The 6,541-nt window shown below is 35.1% G+C and overlaps 1 non-coding gene across 1 annotated transcript; it reads left to right on the forward strand.

The window, feature by feature from the left end:
- The first annotated feature begins 5,668 nt into the window (after nucleotides 1-5,668).
- On the forward strand, nucleotides 5,669-5,741 carry Trnac-gca (transfer RNA cysteine (anticodon GCA)). The gene has a single exon. It is a non-coding gene; the product is annotated as a tRNA-Cys (tRNA).
- The last annotated feature ends 800 nt before the right edge of the window (nucleotides 5,742-6,541 follow it).

Below are 6,541 nucleotides of genomic sequence, written 5' to 3' on the forward strand. Positions count from 1 at the left end.
TGCTTCACGGCAGAAATAGGCACCGTTGTGCCACCCAACTCTAGCCACAGTCTAGCCGGCATCCTGTGCAAAGAAGCCTCCAACTGGTAAATATATACACCTATATCAGGGGTGCTCAAACGGGCGATCGCGATCGAACTGTCGAGTTTTTTTTGAGTCGATCTCGAGAAAAAAATCCGATAGAGAACTATTTGACAGGTGATTACGTACCATCTTATGAAAAGTATGCTCAGGACATGCAGTGTCATGCAGATTCAACATCCAAAGTCACTCTTTAGTTAAGTTTATAACTTTAGACACTAGAACGCGTTTATTTTGTAAGATCCAATAAATTCGCAATTTTGAATAATTTGATTTTTCAACCTGAGAGTTGAACAGAGCAAACAAGATTTTATGACGATACGTTACTCGAACGGTTGGCTCAGTTGGCTTGGAGTACCGCATTGTTCATAAAATTTTGTTTTTCAAATTTCATTTGTGTAATTATTCTAGAAGTGAGGGTTATCACTTTAAAAAACATAACATATTGCTTAGATTTACAAGAGCGACATCTCAAGTCAATTCTAATATCCAAATATTGGAGTTGAGCAGGTTGTCAACTGTAAAGTAGATCCTGTAGATGAAGCCACAACCTGAGAGTTGAACAGAGCAAACAAGATTTTATGATGATATGTTACTCGAACGGTTGGCTCAGTTGGTAAGAGCACCGGCACGGAACGCTGGAGGTCGTGGGTTCGAGTCCCGCATCGTTCATAAAATTTTGTATTTCAAATTTTATTTGTGAATTAGTGTTTTCATTGACATTTTAGAGCAGAACTGCAATTATTACCTTGACTAAAAAATGCATATTATTGTGCGCAAAAGTATCTATGTCATCGTGACACTCTACCTAGACGACAATCCTTCATCACCACACATGCATGAAGCCTCTCAGAGTCGATCGATCGTAGTCTAACATTTTGAGGTAGATCGCCAGCTGTTCAAGCTTGAGCATTCCTGGTCTATATTTTAACAATCTTGACCTTCTTACTTTTATTATTATCACACACACAAGTGGGTGCTATTTTGATCGAAGTATTTTATTTAGAAAAATAAATTGTAACGTTAAGTAAATCAATTCCATTGAGGCAACGAACCGGCATTCATAATAATAAAATTAATGTAAAAACTCAAGATTAGCCCAGGTCTATATTTGTTATCATGTGTATTTGTCTCTTTTAGATTTTGATATTCCAATACCTATTGAGACATCTTTTGGAATTCTAAATAAATATCTTTTATTGCCCAAAAACAAAAATTAAAACAAAGTCGAATTATTATGTTTAGAAATTTGAATTACAATTGGTTTGACATTTTGATAAACCGCTAATACAGCCAGATTGAAAATCAAATGTCATATAATAATAATAATAATATCGACACACTTTTTACACAAATTATCTTGCCCCAAGTTAAGCATATATAGCCTGTGTTATGGGTTACAAGACAACGATATATTTAATACAATATACTTACTTAAACATACATATATTCATATAAATACACACATAAATACATTAACATCCATGACTCGGAAACAAACATCTATATTCATCATATAAATGCTACCGGGATTCGAACCCGGGACCTTGGTAACAAAGATGACGGACACATAAAAATATGGAAGCGGAAAGTAAATGAATTAATCTTAAATCATTTATACGTTTAGATCTCAGAATATATAACAATTCTTAGGTCTACTATGACTCTATTTTGAGCAATGCACGCACACTGACACAAAGTGTCATACAAATCGCTAGTGTAAAACATAGATAGACAATTGATAAATCTTTTAAAGTGGATTGTGTTATATTTTATAATAAACTCCCAAATGAAATTAAAATATTACCTATTAAAAAATTTTAATGTATCGTAAAAATAAATTAAAATCGAAGGCCTATTATAATGTGAAAGATTATTTCAATGATAAAGATAGTTGGAATTAATGTTCTAAATTTTGTTATTGAATTGTTATAGTCATTTGAATACTATTGCAACTTTTGTGCTTCATCCTGACTTGCACTAAATAACTGATAAAGTTTTACGGTCAATAAAGATTTTAAATAAATTATGTAAGGAACAATAGATAAATTAAAATATACCTATAATATACGTTCTGGGCGCTATATGCATATTATGTACTTGTAATATTGTCATAAGCATTGTTGATTATTAATCAATTGTGTGTCCTCTACCACTTTTATCACGGGGAGTGTTTCACCCGATTCCTGCTGCCGAATTCCACCTTCGCACGACACGCCATAAGTTAGAATATCATCCCCACCATCTGGATGTGTGGCGGTCCTCCACAGTGCGGTTTTCAAGGAGCTTTCTTCCACGTACCACAAAGCTGTGGAATGAGCTTCCTTGTTGTTGTTTCCGGGAAGATACGACATAGATACCTTCAAACATAGCGCGTACACCTTCCTTAAAGGCCAGCAACGCTTCTGTGATTCCTCTGGTGTTGCAAGAGAATGTGGGCGGTGGTGATCACTTAACACCGGTAAGCTCGTTTGTCCTCCTTTTCCGTAAAAAAATACTTGTATTTCTAACATCTGCTATCTAGCTAGATATCTAGTTCTATAATAGATACTTAACAGTTTGAAATTTTTAAGAGTTTTGAAGTCATAAATGCTTTAGTTAATTAATGAGATAACTATAATATTATTTTCTATAAAATTCAACCAATAATTTAAGATGTGTTAAAACTATTATTCAGTGTTATTTTCTTCATCAAAAACTGTCCTATTAATTTTAAAACAGCTACCGTAAATTATGTTGTTACAAGCAGAAGGTGCTCCAACGTTATCACTTTCTCGGAAGACGCTTTAAAATGCAAATTGTAGTGTCAGCCACTTTTCTAGCTATAAGCGTTCTATATTTCGCACGAAGTTCATATTTTTAAAACTAAAAATGGATCACTAGTTCAAAATAATTCAATTTTGTGTTGTACCGCCAGATGTCTTCGAGATTGCACTCTCGTGTAGGGGTACGTTTGCTATGAAATATTTGATAGGCGCTCAGATTTTATATGACATTGAGCAAACGTTGCGTCTTACGCTCCCTCATTTTATTTTTACTCTCATATATTGAAACCAATTATTTACAAGATATTACTCAATACCGAGTATAACTTAGAACACAATCTATATTGTTATTAACTGAAATGTAAGTAAGAATGTGAATCCCACATAGCAAAGACTATCCAAATGTATAAAGTACTAGTGGACCCAACAGACGTTGTCCTGTACACACGTCTTAAATTTGAAAAATCGGTCCAGCCGTTAGCAGTAGTTCACTAACATACACATGAGCAGGAGAATTATATTATATGGACAGAATTGAGAATTTAAACCAATCTCAAATTCAATGAAACAAACAAAAAATCATCAAAATCGGTCTAGCCGTCTAGGAGGAGTTCAGTGAAATACACACGCACACAAGAAATATATATATTAAGATATCAAGTCTTCTATACTTTATGTTAATTTCATAAATGTATATTGTTTCAAAATATAAATGAATTTAACCGTTATGCCGTAGTATCAGAAGAGATGCTTGGGTTAATTTCTCTTCTGAATCGGTCACTCCTATCAGAGTGGTCGGGCCGCTATGGTGATGCGACATTAGTCGTCGTTGGACTCCTTAGTTTTGGGTCGCACTCCCCCATGCTCCTCCACTTTTGGCGGCTTGTAGCACTGCGGAAGCAGTCCACCGTGGTTGTCAGGGTCACTGCTGTGATTAGATTCGTCCATCGTGTGGGTGAGCATCTTCTCGATCTTTTCCCCTCCACCTGGCTTGGGTTAATACTAGCACTCAAATACCACCACCAGACATTATGTCATTATGCTATGTTCCACCCGCATCATATTAAACATCTGTAATTCTGTAGCCGCTCGTTTTGCGAGAAATTTCTTGCCTGGCACAGCCACATTGCGGAATCAAATACCAGCTACAGTTTTCTCGTACTGATCCGACATAGGGATCTTCAAGCATAGAGGATACTCCCAACATAAACTCCGGCAACGCATCTTTTTTTTTTCTTTTTTTTTTAGTTTTAATAATAAAAAACAAATTTTACATTGCGGTTTCAAAGCAATAAAAACCACTGAGGTTTGTACAATTGCTAAATTAAGTCTACACCAACAGAGTAAAATTAATAAAAGAAAAAATAGTTCACAATCGTTAGAAACTTAGCTATACATTATAATTTTACAAATAAAAGTAAAAGTACTTGATACAATTAATAGTTAAGCACGATAAGTTGATCGGTGGTCAGTCAAGTCTTAAAAAGTATTTTTTTAAATTCTGTTTTAAATTAGTCTCGGTCAACGAGTCGGTCAAGTCACGTGGCAGTTTATTAATCAGTCTAGGTAATATGTAAGCTGTTGTTCTTTCACCGAACGCATTGGATGCCAGAGGCATGTGCAGCCGGTTTAGACTAACAGCGCGCGAATACACTCTATCTACCTATTGAACCCCGCAACACATGGTGGGCCTTTTTTTTAAAAGAATAGACGAGGCGAGCAGGGCTTTCAGCTATTGGTAGTTGATACGCCCTTCCCATTACAACGCAGTGCCACTCAGGTTTCTTGAAAAACCCAAGAATTCTGAGCGGCACACATGAGAGTTGAGACGTAAGATGTTAAGACTCATTTGCCCAGTAATTTTACTGGATACGGTGCCCTTCAAACCGAATCAAAATAATGTGTACACCATACTGATACACGGCAGGAATAGGCGCCGTTGTGGTACCCATAATCTAGAGCGCATACTGTGCACAGGAGCCTCCCACTGGTAGAGGCCCTTGACCACTTGCCTTTTCCTGCATAGCAAAACAAATTTATGTTATTATGAGATGATCAGTTTATATTTTTCGACTTTGAAAATAGCACAAAAATAGTTTTAAGATTCCTTCTAAGCAATTAATTCGTACATATCCTTGAATGCAGTCTGCATAGTAATGCTGATACGCCAATGCACGTCAAAGGAGACCCGTTGATGCATGAGAAAAAATATCGACAGCTTTCGAGAGTTGCGCCGTGAAAAAATCTGAAAGGGTCCACTTGAAATGAGCCGCTGCTTGGAGTTTCGGATCACGTTCAAAAAATCTTAGGCACGACGTTGTTTACCGCACTACGGCGCCACGTGATTTGTTTTTGGCAATGCTTGAAATCCGAGCTCGTTTTATAGTTCGACGTCTGTGTGCAGCCTATTAATGATGTTTGATTAAGTACCTTTAAAATGCATTGAGGGGTTTAACGTTTGGCGTATTAATTAAAATCATTATAGTTTTTCGTATTAAATTTTGGTATATGACGGAAAGGGGGAAATATAATATATATGTTATTTATAGTTTTTATTTAGTTGTGCTATACACGAAACTGTCTTTATCGAACATTCCAAAGCAAATCACTAATCCAAAATCATAACAAAGGAAGTATCATCCAGAAACTAACAAAATATTAAATATTTGCTTAAAAATTAAATCTTATCTAAACCATTTGTTATGTTTTTTAAGGTGATAACCCTCACTTCTAGGATTGATACACAAATAAAATTTGAAAAATAATTTTATGAACCTGAGAGTTGAACAAAGCATAAAAGATTTTATGACGATACGTCACTCGAACGGTTAGCTCAGTTGGCAGAGCACTGGCCCGCAACTCCAGAGGTCGTGGGTGCGAGTCCCGCATCGTTCATAAAACTTTGTTTTCAAATTTTATTTGTGTATTATATCATATCGTCAGAAAGTTCACGGCCATAAGAATTTGTCCAAATAGATTCGATTTAGTTATTTAATATTTCTGCGCGAAGATCCCCGTTAAGATTTTCGTTTCAATACTTAAACAGAAAACTTATCTTTTACATGAGTTTACATTACTTTTTTACAATGTTTTTCCAAAATAACCAATATTAATAACAATATACATTACCTTTCATTAGATTAGTGCAAATTTAATTATTTCGTAAAATTTCTTTTCATTTTACGTGTTGTTGTGTGTCCTACAATTTCTCAGTAACTTCAGTATTACGATGTCGATATACTTTGTCAGCACGGTCCTATAGAGGATGTCCCAGAGAGAATGGATAATCCTGGACCGTCTTATAGTACAGCTATCAGGCGTTCAAAAAAAACAAAAAAGAAATCCAATTGGTGTCCAATTGACCTGTCTGTACTTCCATATACACCACGGCCGCAAATTAATGAAATTTGTAGTTTTTGATGTTATCTTATTCATTACCGACAGTTTTATTAAATACTTATACAGTAAATAAGTTGTATAAGTACCTATTGTAATTGTATTTTTAATATGAAATTTCATACTTAAATAATTTTGCAATGCTTGAGAGCCTTTCTTGAAAAAAGACTATGATAACCTACGTGGCTAGCTATTTCAAAAAAATGATCTATTAATACAGTTGTATATTATGTCGACGCACCATCTTCACTGTTGATAATAAGTAACAGCTAAACAAAACAAGCTGAACGAACATTTTG

This window comes from Leptidea sinapis, chromosome 12, assembly GCF_905404315.1.
Source record: "Leptidea sinapis chromosome 12, ilLepSina1.1, whole genome shotgun sequence".
In the NCBI taxonomy this organism is placed as follows: domain Eukaryota; kingdom Metazoa; phylum Arthropoda; class Insecta; order Lepidoptera; family Pieridae; genus Leptidea; species Leptidea sinapis.